The following is a 16,419-nucleotide window of genomic DNA, read 5'->3' as shown; positions in this document are numbered from 1 at the left end:
GTCATTCTTTCTGATGGAGGCATAGAATTCCGTTGTGTATATATACCACATAGAAAGCTGGTATTATAACTCAACATTTGCATGCTAATACTAACACATTAAAAATAAAATAGAGGTAAACACATGGTTGAAGTTATATAATTTAGTATACTTCCTTTATTGTTTTGGATACTCACGGGGTTTGAACTCAGAACCCCAGTTGTTTCTAAGCTCTTTTTGTTCTAGGTACCACTTTGAGCCACAGCTCTACTTCCAGTTTTTTGGTGGTTAATTGGCGATAAGAATCTCAAGTACTTAACTGCACAGGTTGGCTTTGAACCACAGTCCTCAGATCTCAGCACCCTGAGTAGCTAGGATTACAGGCATGAGCCACTAGCAACCAGCTAATTCAATACATACTTCTCTCAGTAATGATAAGTAGACATAAAATGCATGTAGAGTTTCAAAAAGCCTAATTAATGAATTTCTTAAAACCTAATGATTTTCTTGAGTAGTTTAAATCATCACATTCAAGTTCCCTTCCTAATTTTGTTAATTAATAAAGATGTAACTGAGGAGCATTTCACTAAAGAGGGTTTTTTTTCGTTTTTCTTTTTGTTTTTGTTTTTCTTTTTGTCAATCATGGGACTTGAACTCTGGGCCACCTCCGGTTTTCAGGTGGTTAATTGGAGATAAGGGTCTCACAGACTTTCCTGCTCAGGCTGGCTTTGAACCTTGATCCTCAGATCTCAGCCTCCTGAGTAGCCACCAGCACCCAGGTTAAAGAGGGTATTCTGATAGCCAAGAAGTATATGAAATCATATTCAAGCTTGTCAGTTATAAGAAAATGAAAATAAAAATCACAGTGAAAAGCCTAAATACCCAATAGCTTAGTTTGAGAAGACTGACACCATCCTGGAGGACAAAGGCAGATTTTTATTTTCTTCTGTCTGTAAAATTCCACTTTCAAGAATGATTTAAATTGACAATTCTTGGTAGCATGAAATAAAGACTTGAACTTTTTATAAAACTTTGGACAATACCCTTCAAAGTAATCTTTGTGTTTTGTACATGAACACACAATCCAATGATGTTTTATTTTCTAGAGGAAGAGGAAAAGAGTGAATGTATGTGTGTATGAAAGAAAGAGAAAAATGAATACACAAGGGAGAGAGACATGGAAGGGCAATGGAAAGAGAAACAAATTTAATTAGTCAAGGATTTCCCATAGAGGAAAATCTTTAGAAACTGTGTTTTCAGAAACTGCTTATATAATCTGTTCCTAAAATTTGGTGGTCATTTTGCTTACTATTTCCATTTTAGAAATGTTTAGAAACAGACTTTAGGTAAAAGAAGCAAATGTCATTCTTTCTGTGTACATATTTCTTTGATCCACTCATCCACTGAGGGGCATCTGGGTTGATTCCAGATTTTAAGTATGATAAGTAATGCTGCAGTGAACATGGTTGTGCTGGTAGCATTAGTGCAAGTTGGATTGTGGTCATTTGGTTAAATGCCCAGGAATGGGATTGCTGAGTAATAGAGAAGCTCTATGTTTAGTCTTTTGAGGGACTTACATTCTGCTTTCCAGGGTGGTTGAACAAATTTACATTCCTACCAACTGTGTAGTAGCATTTCCTTTGGCCACATCCCTGACAGCATTTGTTATTACTAGTTTTCTTGATAATAGCCACTAAGAATGACATTGCTCCTCATTCATCAGGAAATGGAAAGACTTGGGAAAATTATACTAAGCCAAGTAAGCCAGACCCAAAGAAACATAGACTGCATGGTTTCCCTCATTTGTAATAGCTAGAATGTGACTATAAATCTACAAGTTAATAATAAAAGACAAATAATTACATTTGAACATGATTAATTAAAGAGTGAAGTGAGGAGACTAGGTCTGGCTGGTGCCATCTTGGCCACATGGTGGATAGGGGATTGCGTTTAACTGGCATCATCTTTTCTTCATGGTGGAGGAAGGGGAAGTCCCACCTCCAACATGATGGGCATGCCTGAATTCCAAGAGGCAGGGGCAGGGACTTGGACGATAGGTACTGGGCCAGTCAATAGTGTGCTTTGAATTCATGAGACACTCGAGTTTCCTGTGGCCTTACGGCCTGAATCTGACTATTTAAGCCCCATCCAGCTCAGGTGCAAGGATGCCGTGCCTCCTGTCTCTGTGTTCATGTCTCTGTATCTCCTGGTGCTCCTCCCTGTCAACATGGCCTCCCACTTCAGCTCTCCATTAAGGTTGATCTGTTTGTTTGTTTGTTTGTTTTTGTATTGTTTTTCTGCTCTTTCTTTTCCTCTGTGCTCTCATAGCTCAGTTTTACAACACTGTTAAGTGTAGTTGAGGGCTGCAGGTCTTGTGACAGGAATCCACCTGCAGATGCTGGCTTACCAATAAAGACTCCTAATTTGGCCTTTCAAAATGTGGCTTCTCTGTTTCTCACGATCAAGTTACCATACAACAGTACTCTAAGCATTAGCACACTAAGAACAAAAGAGGATCCTCTTAAGAGAGGATCACGATGACCCAATAGCTATGTGCATATGAACACATAAAATGATGCTTATTGAAGTGAACTCCAAGAAATAGAGACAAGAAGTATTTTATTATAATGTTTGCACTGTTCAAAATGAAATGTACTCATTATATTACTTATGTAACTGTAACCCCTCTGTACATCATTTTTACAATAAAACTTAAATTTTCAAAAAGGAGCAAATGTTTTTAATGAGATCATAAGGAGAAGGTCCTATTTAGACATGCAGATTAGCAGGAGGAGAAGCACTGACAGAACTTGATGCTCAAGTAGAGAGGCCAAGGAAAGTTTATTCACAGGGAGTGTCCCTTTGTTTTAGATTCCACTTCTGCTAGACCTTAAAATCTCTCTTTCCAAGGATAGCTTTTTTTTTTTTTCTTTTTTGGGTCCGGTCATGGGGCCTGAACTCTGGGCCTGGGTGCTGTCCCTCAGCTCTTCAGCTCAACGCTAGCGCTCTGCCACTTGAGCCACAGAGCCAATTCCAGCTTTTTTCTTTTTGCTTATATGGTGCTGAGGAATTGAACCCAGGGCCTCATGCATGCAAGGCAAGTACTCTACAACTGAGCCACCTTCCCAGCCCTCCAAGGATAGCTTTTTTTGACAGAAATAAGTCTTCACACACATGCAAGATACTAGAGTCCTGCTTGTAAACAACAAACCTGTCTCCATGGAAAAGATGTGAACAATAGACTGCCATCCTTAGTGAATTCATGAAAATCCACTCCCCATCCCCACCCCTTATCACCCCACCACTGGCAAGCCATCTAATCTGCATTCTTGCTTAAAGAAAGCTCAAAATACCCCAGTGAAGCACCTGACCTTGTTCCCAGGATTTGATCTGTGAGCTCTGTATCTTTGCATCCTATATCAATTACACTGCAATGTAATAAAATATCCCCTAGTGGGGCTGGGAAGGTGGCTCAGTGGTAGAGCGCTTGCCTTGCATGCATGAGGCCCTGGGTTCGATAAGCAAAAGGAAAAAAAAAAGAAAATATCCCCTAGTGTTCTTTTATCTGGGATCTTTCCCTCTTTCCAGCTTCATCCTCTTTTGCTTTCTTGTCACTGCCTAAGCCACAGGTACACAGAGTTGATAGTATACTCTTAGCCTCTGAAAAGTTAGAGACAAAGAGGAGGTATGACAGGATACCCAGGAGCTGGGTTTAGAAACAAGTAGGAAAACAATGTCTTTGTTCTTTCTCATCTCTCTTGACCTGGAGGACACCATTAGCTCAGAATCAAGTGTAGTTCATACCCAAGGGTGATGCAGAAGCCATTGGTCATACCGAGAATGGATTTTGCATTCCTGACAGGTATCTGTGGCTCATGACTACAACCCGACTACTAAAGAGGGAGATCTGAGAACTGAGGTCTGAAGCCAGCCCAGGCAGACAATCTCAAGAGACTCTTATCTGCAATTAATCAGTAAAATGCTGGAAAGTGGAGGTGTGATTCAAGTGGAAGAACACCAGCCTGGAGCAGTAAAAATGTCAGGCAAGAATGTAAGTCCCTGAGTTCAAGCCTTGGTCCTGGCGGTCACACGCACGTGAGCATGCATGCATGCACGTGTGTGTGTGTGTGTGTGTGTGTGCACGCACACACACACACACACACACACACACACACACACCATATTGTTTATTTAAAGCAGCAAGGACATAATCTTGCACCTATCACCGCAAGGGTGTACAAACATTGCCTACTACAATAGCACGTCCCACAATTCTCTTGGTAGTCAGGGAAAACTACTAGACTAGGATGTTTTCTCATAGGTTTCTTCTCACATCAAGTTTTCATTAGCAGTGACCTTGACAAACTGCTCAGTGAATCTCTCTGCTGCTTCATAATCAGCAGGTGCACTACTAACAAAGCTCTTAAAATGTTAATGTCACCATTATTTTTTTTCTCTTTACTCCTTCCTTCCCTTCTTCCATTGTTCATTCCTTCTTTCCTTCCTCTTTATTTTGTGCCGGTACTGAGGCTTAAACTTAGGGCCCAGGGACTGTCCCTTAGCTTTTTTGTTCAAAGCTGACTCTCTATCATTTGAGACACAGCTTCATTTCTGGATTTTATTTTTATGGTTAATTGGAGATAATAGTTTTATTGACTTTTCTGTCTGGGATGGCTTTGAACTTCAGTCCTCAGATCTTAGCTTCCTTAGCTGGTGTCATTGATTTCCTTAAATGTGTCAATTAATATTCTGTTTTTCAATATTCAGGCCTTTCTTGTTTCATGATCTGCCTTCATACAATGAAGTGGCATCAGTTCCTTCATGTTGTGATTTTGGAGTCCAGCTTGCTTTACTTGGATTTTTACTACCCTTTGTGTTTGTGTGTTTAGGGGATTGTGGGTGCTCAAGGAAAAGATATATTGTGGCTAAGGGGGGGCAGCCCTTTAGGGAGGCCCTTGTTCACCTTGGAGACTCTGAATCTGTAGTGTACTGTTTGTCTATGGTGCAATATTGTCACCTAAGGTTAGGTATACACTTTTTTTTACTTATTACATCAATATAGATGCTTGTAAAGTTTTAGATTTTCAGGTTAAGGTTGCTCAACCTGTTTTTATCTACTTCTGTCCCCTCTTTTACTGATAAAAGCTATATGATCAGGCTTTTGTGAGTTAGTATAGTTTATATGAGTGGAAAATTGAGTCTTGGGGATTTAAATTCAGGGTTTCTTTCTCTTTATTCCATTAAAAAATCATGACCATATAATATTCCATTATAGTAATTCTGAAAGGCTCAACTTTTCAGCATATCTTTCACGTAAATCTATCACTTTTCATGCTCCTATATCTGATATAGGCATTGAAGTAGACCATAACTTACCTTGACAATAAGAAACTATGGCCTTACAGCTTTCTGTATTTCTTATAATATAAAGATAGCATTTATTATGGGTTCCACCACTTTCTGTATTAGTTTGACAGAAATAATCAAAAGTTTAACTGTCTCTCATATGATCTAGACATGTCTGCCTTTATTAAAAATAGCATCAACAACAGTTGTAAAAGTCTTGGAACTGAGAAATCAGCCAAAATGTATAGAAAAATCTTGGAAGAAGTGGCTAGATTAACCTGGCAGAATGAGGAAACTATAATTTCAAAAGTCTTTGCTTGAACTTTTTTTTTGGGGGGGGGGCGGATTTTCTTTCTTTCTTTCTTGTACATTTTTTCTTATAAAAATGTTGTACAGAGGGGTTACAGTTACATGAGCAAGGTAATGAGTACATTTCCTATTGAACATTGTTGCCTCCTCCTTTTTTCCCCTACCATCCCTTCCCTCCCACCTCCACAACTACACCCCCCCCACCAGAGTTGTAAAGTTTGTTTTCAACTAGTGTTTTGTACATCTCATTGTTACAATGGGTCAACCTGTATCCTTATTTAAGCATTTTGTTTTTTCCCTTACCCTCCCCAAATTAGAGAAGTGTATATACAAGATGCAAGGCACTGACATCAAATACAGTGAAAATAGGGATTATATTGTGAGGGAGAAACATGCAAAGCAACAAAAAAAATCACATGGTACATTATAAATATGTTGGAAACAATAGCAAGAAAGAAAAAAGATATTTGTGTCCCTATCTTAGGTTTTCATTTCACTTAACATCATCTTATATAGTCACGTGTACATAGCTTTTGATCTTTTCTGCATGTCCTACACATGTACTAGTTATTGCAAATAAGGGAAACCATGGGACCTATGTTTCTTTGGGCCTGGCTTATTTCACTTAATATAATTATTTCCAAGTCTTTCCATTTCCTAACAAATGGGGCAATGCCATTCTTTGTGATGGAGGCATAGAATTCCATTGTATATGGCTATAATCAAGAACTCTAATAACAACAGATGCTGGAGGAGATATGGCCAAAAGGGAACCTTACTGCGTTGCTGGTGGGAGTGTAAATTTGTTCAACCACTTTGGAACACAGTATGGAGGTTCCTCAAAAAACTACACATAGAGCTCCCTATGACCCAGCAATCCCACTTTTGGGTATTTACCCAAATGATCACAAACAAGGCCATACTAAGGCCATACTAAGCACAACTATGTTTATTGAAGCATTATTTACCATAGCTAAGATATGGAACCAACCCAGATGCCCCTCAGTGGATGAATGGATCATGAAAATGTGATATATATATATATATATATATATATATATATATATACACACACACACATATGTATTCCATTGTGATATATATATATATATATATGTGTGTGTGTGTGTGTGTGTGTGTATCACAATAGAATTCGTTCTTTTTTATTGTCAATGTAATGTCTAGAGGGGTTACAATTGCATAAGTAAGGTAATAAGTACATTTCTTGTCGAACTTGTTTCAAAAATCTTTGCTTGAACTTTTAACTCTAGAATTTGACAGCTCTTATTCTTATATGACCTACGGTGTCTTGGGGACTCCAGGTTTTCTTGGGTAGACCAGCAGGAGAGTTTGCTGAATGAACTCATATATAAATAACAGCCCATAACTCTAAACATTTATGAGGCTCATTATGTTTCTGTTCCTGTTTAACAGCAAGTCCCTACATGGGCAATGGAATCCTGCTGATTTACTACTTTATCAGGAATAAATTACAGTTTAAGACTTGGATTTTTTTCATTGTTTTCTTTGTGTCAGCATAAGTAACTTAGTTAATAGGGCTATTTCCCATTGTGTATTAAGCTGACTGTGAATAAAAGACTTCCTACTTTGTGAGAAAGTATCAACAAGATGAGAGAATGAGTTGGTGTACCTGAAAATGTTTGTAATATTGAGGGCTTTGAGAAACACATGTGAAATACTGCAAGTTACCACTATTTCCTATATCTGCTTTGAGTTTATATCTTCTATTATCAATCTATTAAATAATGTAGGAACTGGGAAGTAATTCTTGATGAATTGTATCAGCTAAGGTGCTGCCTGTACTCACCAGCATCTCCATTCCTTAATGTAATCTACAGCAAGGACCTCATCAACTTGGAATGAAAGATTTGCAATTGCTGAAAGGAAACATGATGCCTTGTGCCAGTGGCTCATGCTGTGTTCCTAGCTACTCAGGAGACTGAGATCTGAGGATCATAGTTCACAGCCAGTCCAGGTAGAAAATATCCATGACACTTTTTATTTTTAAGTAAAATTTGTCATTTACATTTTTCAACATCTTAATGTGAAAATCTTTACAATATTGACTGGATTTTTAAAAAAATATATTTACGTGGATGTGCATATTTCAAGTATTCAACTATTTTTATTTTAAATTTAACAATTAGAACATCTTGATGAGGTTAATAATTTTACTATAAAAACTTAATATTAAACTTTTCTTCTTTTCCTTCTAATCTGTAATGAGAAGTCAATTGAGTTTTTATGTCTTTTATTTTCTAGAACATTTCCAAAGTTGTACTAAGGAAATGAACAATGCTTTCCCTCTTCAAACGTGTATAGAGACCACTGTTTTAAAATGATATTGTTTTAATGTCTTCATTTTTTTAAAGTTTGAAAGATTTCCACTCCTTTGTGACAGTTTTATATGTCTTATCACCAAAAGCCAGGGATGTGGTTCTGTTACCTAAGTGGTAGAGAGTGCCATCCTTGAACAAAAAAGTCAAGCAAGGGATGGAGTTCAAGCCCTGAGTACAAGTCCTAGTACAGAAAGAGAGTAAGAGAATGAGAGTGAGAGGGGACTGAGTGGGGGATTGATGTCATTTCTAGGTTTTATCCAAAGTGATTTCTTGGGCTTCACTGTCCCCAATTCATTTGCAGAATGATCTTTTTTTTTTATATTAGTTAACATTCAAAGAACTATTTCAAGTTTTAGGACTGCAAAAGGGTCATTATTTTTATCAGTGTGCTGGAGGTTATTTTGATTCTGAATTGAGAGGGTTCAATCCAATGAAACCTCAGCCTGAGTTGCCCAGCAGGTTGCTCAAGCCTTGGAGGTTCAACCAGGGACTGCTCCTAGGCTTCTATGATACAGAATCAGGGCTGGATTTCCATTTAATCACCCTCTAGAAATCAAAAGACACTTGCGGATTAAAACAAACCTTTTAAGGAGAAATTCCTCAGAATGGTCAATTAGCATTTAAACTGCAGGACTATTATGTAAGATGAAATGATTAACTTAAAAAAATGAAAATATTTTCCTTATTACTTAAAAAGGGGAATAAGAAGTGTGATATTATCTTATGATAAAAACACCACATGGCTTTTGTTCTATAGAAGAATTACATATTTTGGTAATTACATATTTTGTTATATCACAAATGACTTTTGAATAAATGAGACAAATTTGATTTTCATGGCTTATGTTGATATTTTTGTAAAAGAAAATTGTGAGTGATTTTATGGATTGCAAAAGTAATAAATTGTATTTCAGAATGACCCAGATTCAATTTATGTACACTTTTTTAATCCTTGGCTTACCTAGACCTGCTTTCCAGTCTGCAAGTGAATACTTCAGTGGTTTAGAAGCCAAATAGAATGAGTTGGCTTAGAAAGGAAACAACATTTCTGATATCACTACACATAAAGAATACAGAAGCTTCAAGAAGTGTTGTGTGAAAATGACAGCCATTGTTTATTACCTTTTCTTCACAAGTCATCCAAGTTTTAGAATCTGTCTTTACAGAAATCCCATAATTATGTAAATTTTAAATGTTGGCTCTCCATGTAAAAAGCAGAATGGTAATGTCACTGGATGATGAATGAGGGGTTTTTATCAACTTTCCAGTTTCCACAAAAATAACGCAGTCCTTGAAAGCCATTTATGAAAGTCATTTCAGGGTGCTTCACAAAAAGAATAGTCTTGCAAGGTGATTTTCTTTTAGCAAAGATTTATTTTAGTATAACATGGTTAAAGTAGGGAGAAAAAGAGAAATGTTTCCAGTAGCCCAGGCAGGAAAAGGGAGTTAAAGACTCAAAATGATGGTTTCTATCTGTAGTCTTGATATTTTTTGAGCAGGGAGAATACCTGGGGTTCTGTCTTAACAACCATTAGATGGTGGTTTGGGGCAGATGAGATGAGTATTAAAAGGAATCCTTCACATCCATTCCAGGGGTCTACGCAGAGGCAGGCAGGCACAGGAGAACAATTATTACAATGTTTATTAGAGGGGCTATATTTCCCTGAAGAGGGAACACATGGCATCCATCCCTGACCAGGTAGCAGGAGGGTCTGGGGCAGGAAGTGAGGTAGGTGGGTGCTCAGGTGGGTCTAGGCAGAAAGAGGGAGTGGCCAGCTTTAGTTGAGGAATTCCAGGGCAGGGAGCAGCTCACATATGGGTGGAGGTGAGGACCAAAGGTGGGCATAATGTTAACATTTCCCCACTTTGTTATTTAATAAAAATAGGTTACTAGGCTGGGGGTATAGGCAGAGGTCACATCTAATGTAGCTACTTCCTGCTGCAAAGGGACAAAGTTGTCAGGGGTCCCTGCTTTGTTACTTGGCCAAGTGCTGTCTAAGAAGCATCTGCTCAACAGTTTGGTTAGTATAGTTCCTCATTTTTCCATGACAATAGTTATCTAAAATGCAAGACACAATGAATAATAAACAAAATTGCTGTTAAGGCAAAAATTGCTGTTAGCAGCCCAAGAGAGGAATAAGTCAAGGAGGACTGATTCCCAAAAGGGGCTATCAAAGACCTGAAATTGCTTTTTCTGTCTCAGATGGGAGTCATAGCATGGTACTTGACTCCTGGGCATCCTGGAGTGGGGAGTAAGATTTTTCCTGCTTTAGGATCACAGTAACCTGAGGAGGAGGTAGTAGAGGTATTTAAAGGTACCAAAGACAATGGGTGTCATGGGCTCTTTTGTCTACTTCCTGTTGGCCTGGGGGCATCAAGGAGTCCCTGGAGTTGGGGGCTTTAGGGTCCAGGTCTGCGCTGGGCAAGGCAGGGCAATGTAAGTGATATCTCCAGTTGCCTGTAGTAATAGGATGGCCTTTACTTGTTTCCAGGTGTGGGGGACTGTTATCCTGTTAAAAGAAACTTTTGGAAAGATCAGGAAAAAACATGAATGACATAGAACACATATTGGCTGTGGGCCAGAAAAGTTCCATTTGGGGTATAAGCCCAGCTGTGGACCATTACAGGGAAGGAGAAATAACTGGACTTGGGGCAGGAAGGGGGTGTCTAGGGTCTTTTGGGCAACTGGGTAGGAGTACCAGTCAGAGGCTATTATAAATACAAATAGCAAGTAACAAAGGCAAGACTTTCCAGTTAGAAGGTAGACATGTATGGACATTAGGTGGGCGAGCAACTATTTCTCTTGATCTCCCGGCTCTGATTAATTTTGAAAGGGTGAGTATACAGTGACTCCATTTAGGATGTCATCTCCTCTTATTCCTCTCCATAGTTTTCCATTGGAAGAACTGACTTTGTCCTTGGGGTTGGGGTGGGGAGATGTCTCAGCATCCATTACTGTGATACCTTGTCCCAGTTGATATTTACCAGGTTTGGGCTCAAGGCCTGGGCACTGCCCCTGAGTATTTCTGCTTGAGGCTAGTGCTCTACCATTTAGAGTCACAATGCCACTTTCAGCCTTCAGCTAGGTACTTAGAGGTGAGAGTCTTGAGCCATGCCTCTAGCCTGGTTTTTTGCTGATGAGCTGGGAGATGGAGTTTTAGAGGGATTCTTTGTGCCAGGGATGGCTTTGAACTATGGCAAAAGGAGTCTTTGTCACAAAAGCCCTTTTTGTTTCCAATTAAAGCAACAAGGAGATCAATGTAGCTAGAGTTACCTATAACTTATTAATAATGGACTAACAATTAGTTGCCAGAGTTTGTAATAATAAAACCCAGTAGATGTATTTAAACTGCAACTGATGGGCACTCTAAGTACTATTGCCTCTCAGCAGCCAGTTTAAAGTGGCTTATATACAACATTTAACTTTTAACAAATGTACAGACCTTTCCTTGGGCTGCAGCAGCTTAGCCTGTTTAACACTCTGGTTTGTAAAAGCATTTCTCTGGCTGACTGAGGAACATGATCTCTAGTGGCCCCAACAATGCCTACCTGTGTAGGCCTTTAGACAGATTTCAATAGGGAGATAATATCAGTTCCACAAACTTTCTTTCCTTAGCAGATGAATTTATGTGACTGTGCCAGCTCAAAAGTCACTGCCAGTTAGGACTTTGAGCACATACAGGGGAGTTGAGATTTGAATTATCCCTCACATTTTACAACCTTAGCTTTTACTACCCACTAGCACAGATGACTGGAAAGTTCCTGCCCAGTTAGGCAGACATGGGCATTATGCATGCTTATAAACTATCTTCCTATAACCTCTTGGCTCTGATCAATTTTTGAAGGGCCAAGCCCAATGATTCCAGGATCTGACACAATTGCCTATGGATGTTTTAACATTGCCAGGGTCCCTGGGTGCCTTTCTCCATGCTAGGATAACTGCATCTTTGGCATTCTCCTTGGTCAGTCATTGGACTTGAACTCAAGATTTGAGTGTGGTCCCTCAGCTCTCCAGTTCAAGGCTAGCTTTCTGCCACTTTGAGCTCCAAAGCAACTCTGCTTTTGAGCACTCTGCTAGCAGATTAGAGATGACAATCTCGCAGAAACCTTTTTCTGCCCAGGCTGGCCTTGAACCAGTTTTCAGATCAGTGAGTCTTATGGCCACTTTTACTCCATTTAAAAGAAAGAAAGATGGTCATTGAAGTAGTTTTATAAGCATAGTCTTAGCTGGAACTTATTAAGGGCCAAAGTTACATCTGACAAACTTGTCCTTTGTCCTTTACTGTGGGCCTGCTTGAAACATACAAAAAAACCTAAAAGGGCAAACTGGAATAAATAATCATTTTGGTAATTCAAATTTATCGTTTTTTCACTTTGAAATAAACATTTAGGACAATTTTACCTTTGAAACTTTTTTGGATCTGGAAGGCAGCCACTCCCCACTACTTCCCAAAAGTTTTTACAAAGGGGAATGCCATTTTGAATCCCTTTTTCTAAAGTCACTTTAATTGACATTTAAATTACCCATTACCTCTTGGCCAAAGGTTTAAACTGGCTGCTTTTTTTTGGGGGGGGGGGGTCCGGTTGTGGAGCCTGAACTCTGGGCCTGGGCAGTGTCCCTCAGCTCTTCAGCTCAAGGCTAGTGCTCTACCACTTGAGCCACAGTGCCACTTCCGGCTTTTTTCTTTTTACTTATGTGGTGCTGAGGAATCGAACCCAGGGCCTCATGCATTGCAAGGCAAGTGCTCTACCACTGAGCTACCTTCCCAGCCCCTGCTTTTTTTTTTTTTTTTTTTAATCTGAGTTACCTTTAGGAAATTAGCAGTTTTTCTTAATGCATCAATTTACCAAGAATCTAGACTTAGCATCTCTTTCCCTTTACAAATACATCCAATTGCAAAATAGCATAGAAGCTAACTTATATCCTTTGTTCATACACCTCTTATGGTCTAACTTGTGGGGATTAACATTATAGAAACAAATACCTGAAGGGGCTTGTGGGTTTTTTTTTTCTTTTTACCACAAATTAGCAAGCTTTGGTTATGTATGATGGAGCATGTCCGGAGTCTGGGTGAAGCTGTGGCATCTCCCAGCGTGTATGGACTTTGCTGGTTACCTGCAAAATTTCTACAAAAACTGGTTAAAGACCTGGTTCACACTGGCTTTTGCAGGCATGTGCCACTGGTTTAGGCAGTTGTGACAACTTTGTTTTGTTTCCTGGGCATTTCCCATGTGCAGGAGAACACTGCATCTTGAGTTACACTAGTCCCTTGATCTTAAAGAGAATTGATCGACATACAGGAGAGAAAACAGAGAATCAAAACCTTAGCCTTAGTTTACTAGCCATGATCAGAGGTACAATATTTAACTCTTAGCATAGATGGACATAAGGAATGACATAATTCACAGCCAACATAGTTACCAACTTCATTTACTTTGCAAAGGAAACCATCTTTTTAACTCCTTTTCCAAGGCCTTTTAAAACTGCCTGTTTTTTCTTTGGCTTGTAGTCAGGTCTCAAATTCAGATTAAATCACAGATTCCATTGACAATGATTTTTTTAGCAAGGAGAACACTTGGTAACCTTGAAACCATAACCATGTACATATAGACAAATAGACAGACATGTTTGTGCACAAATCATAGAGTGTGCTTAGATTTTAAAATCAGCTATTTAAAGTTTTTGGAAATTTAGCAGTATTACTTTGCCTAATTATGTTGGAATCATGTGGTCAGTTTAAAACACAAAACTTTGCCAACAATAAGAAATCTTTTAGGAAACAGAAGACAAGACATGAGCAGCCATGTGGCATGGCATAATGGTGCCTGGGCTGGTTGGGTCAGGGGGAGGGTCACAGAATCAAGTTGAGTTGGCACAAAATTGAGTTGGTGCAAAACTGCAGCTGAGCTACCACGATGTCAAGATGGCGCATCCACCACATGGTCAATGCTAGAGAGAAGATTAACAGAATTTAATACTCTCCATACTTAACAAGAATGGAAAAACGTTTAGTTAAAGTTCCTCTTTAAACAACACAATAATTCAACACCTTGATAATGTTTAATCTTGCTGACTTTTTGGGGGAGTTTAAACTTAAACTCATCCATTTTTTTAACATAATGATGAGAGAGAGGTTACCTGAAGCTAATTTTAGTCCTTACAGCAAGCAGCAGAGTTTAAGGGGGGTAGGGTGGGGGAGAGTTCAACCTGCCCCAAGTTTCAAACTTGGGGCTAAATTTGACTCTGATGAGGACTCAGCAGCCCACCAAGGCCCACACTGCATTAATGTAAAGAAATTTAGTTGTGTACCTTCCATGGTAAGTGACCTTGAACCAAAATCTTGCTGTGGAGCATCCTCGGCAGCGCAATTTGGCTCATAACAACAGGGGGCTCCTGCCAGTGGGAACGTTGTCACATTTTCTCCACGGGGCCTTGGCCACGGTAAGCCATAGCAGTGAGTTCAGGGCACTTGGCCAAGATTTCATTCGAACAGGGGCTCAGTAGCCCACCAAGGCCCAGTGGCCTTATTACAGAAATGCAGAAATCAAAAACCCAGAACTCCAGTCAACTGGGGATAGGACTTAATTAGCCGGCGTTGGATGGGCAGCAGGTAGAGCACTGTTCAAGAGAATGTTACCTTGGTGGTCTTCTGGCAATAGGAGTGTAGGACTCAGGCTAGGTCCCAGGGCAGCTGGTCAGACCCCCATCCGAAGTGGAGAGGGGGGCAAATCCGCCAGGGAACCTATCCCCGTATGGGCCACCAAATGAAAGGAATCCTTTACATCCATCCAAGGGGACCACACAGAGGCAGGCAGGCACAGAAGAAAGATTATTACAAGGTTTATTAGAGAAGCCATATTTCCCCGAAGAGGGAACACATGGCATTCATCCCTATCCAGGTAGCAGGAGGGTCTGGGGGCAGCAAATGAGGTAGGTGGATGCTCAGGTGGGTCTGGGCGGAGAGAGCGAGTGGCCAGCTGTAGGGCAGGAATTTTAGGGCAGGGAGGAGCTCAGGTAAGAGTAGAGCTGAGGACCAAAGGTGGGCATAATGCTAACAGGCATTGTTTATTATTCTAAAATGTAGATCTGTATCTCATCCTATCTAAATCAGATACAATAGGTAGGTTTCGAGACTTCATTTTAACAAGTAATCTTCTTAGCTCATTCATAGAGTTTTGTTTTTGTTTTTTTTCTCACTTCTAGGGGGAAGGCAAACTTAGAGAGCCCCTATTCTTTCTCTTATTCCTGTAACTTAACATCCAGAAGTAGGAGTAATGGGATTGAAGCTTACCTTTCTCAGTTAATTATCTGGTTTCAGTATCTGAGCCTAGCCCTTTGTGTATTTGTTCAAAATAACATGATCTCTATGTCTTTGCATCTGCCCATCCTGCCTCAGTAAGGAATCACATAATATACCCTGCTGTTTTTATACAATTAATATGCACTAAATAGCTAACCCTCTTTCATATACAAATTCAAATAACATTTGCAAATTTTCAGTATGATGCAAAATTGCCCAAATGAAGAAAAACCTGAAAACAGTCTTGCTTTGTTCAGAACATTACCAAGAGTTCTTTAGCGTTTTGGAAAACCATGTCAATGTGACATCAATGTTTGAGCATCCAGCTTTCTTTTTTCTAACTTTGGAGTGGGAAAATTCATGCGTATCCTTGTACTAGTGAAAAGAAAAATGCTTTATAAAGTCTTGAGGTGTGATTGTACCTATTCACAAAATGTATGTGTTTATTATAAATTATACCCTTTTATCTTTCACTTTATATTTGCACATCTTAATGATTACATGAAACATGTAAGTATGACTATATGTTGTTATTTTCTCTTTTTCCAAAGAGTAAAAGTACACTCAAAACTGTTAATTATAAAAAAAATCAATATAGTTGGGCACTGTTGACTTATACCTATGACTTATACCTTGCTACTCAACCCGAGAGCTGGAGGGTAAAGGTTCAGAGCCTGCCTAGACTTGAGGAGTAGCTCAAATGGTAAAATATCATCTGTGATCAACAAAGCTGAACAAGAGAGAAAGGCCCTGAATTCAAACCCCCAATATTAGCCCACACCTAAAATATCTTAGAGGACTGAAGATAATGGAAAGTATATGTGTAGGGACAGATTTGGGGTCTTTCACATGTTCCATCTGGACACTCATGGAGGCCCTCATGTATATACACATGCACGTATGCCCAGCTGAATCTCTGAAAGAGCATGATTGTGATTCTTGGTATCAACTAATAGTTGGTGCCAGTCAGTACAACATCGTATAAGAGATTAGACCAGAATTTGATGTGTGTGTGTGTGTGTGTGTGTGTGTGTGTGTGTGTGTGTGTGTGTGTGTGTGTGTGAGAGAGAGAGAGAGAGAGAGAGAGAGAGAGAGAGAGAGAGAGAGAGAGATCAATGAGAGGT

This window comes from Dipodomys spectabilis, unplaced genomic scaffold (genome assembly GCF_019054845.1).
Source record: "Dipodomys spectabilis isolate Male_0828 unplaced genomic scaffold, ASM1905484v1 ptg000096l, whole genome shotgun sequence".
Classification (NCBI taxonomy): Eukaryota; Metazoa; Chordata; class Mammalia; order Rodentia; family Heteromyidae; genus Dipodomys; species Dipodomys spectabilis.
This window is presented reverse-complemented; position numbering follows the sequence as displayed.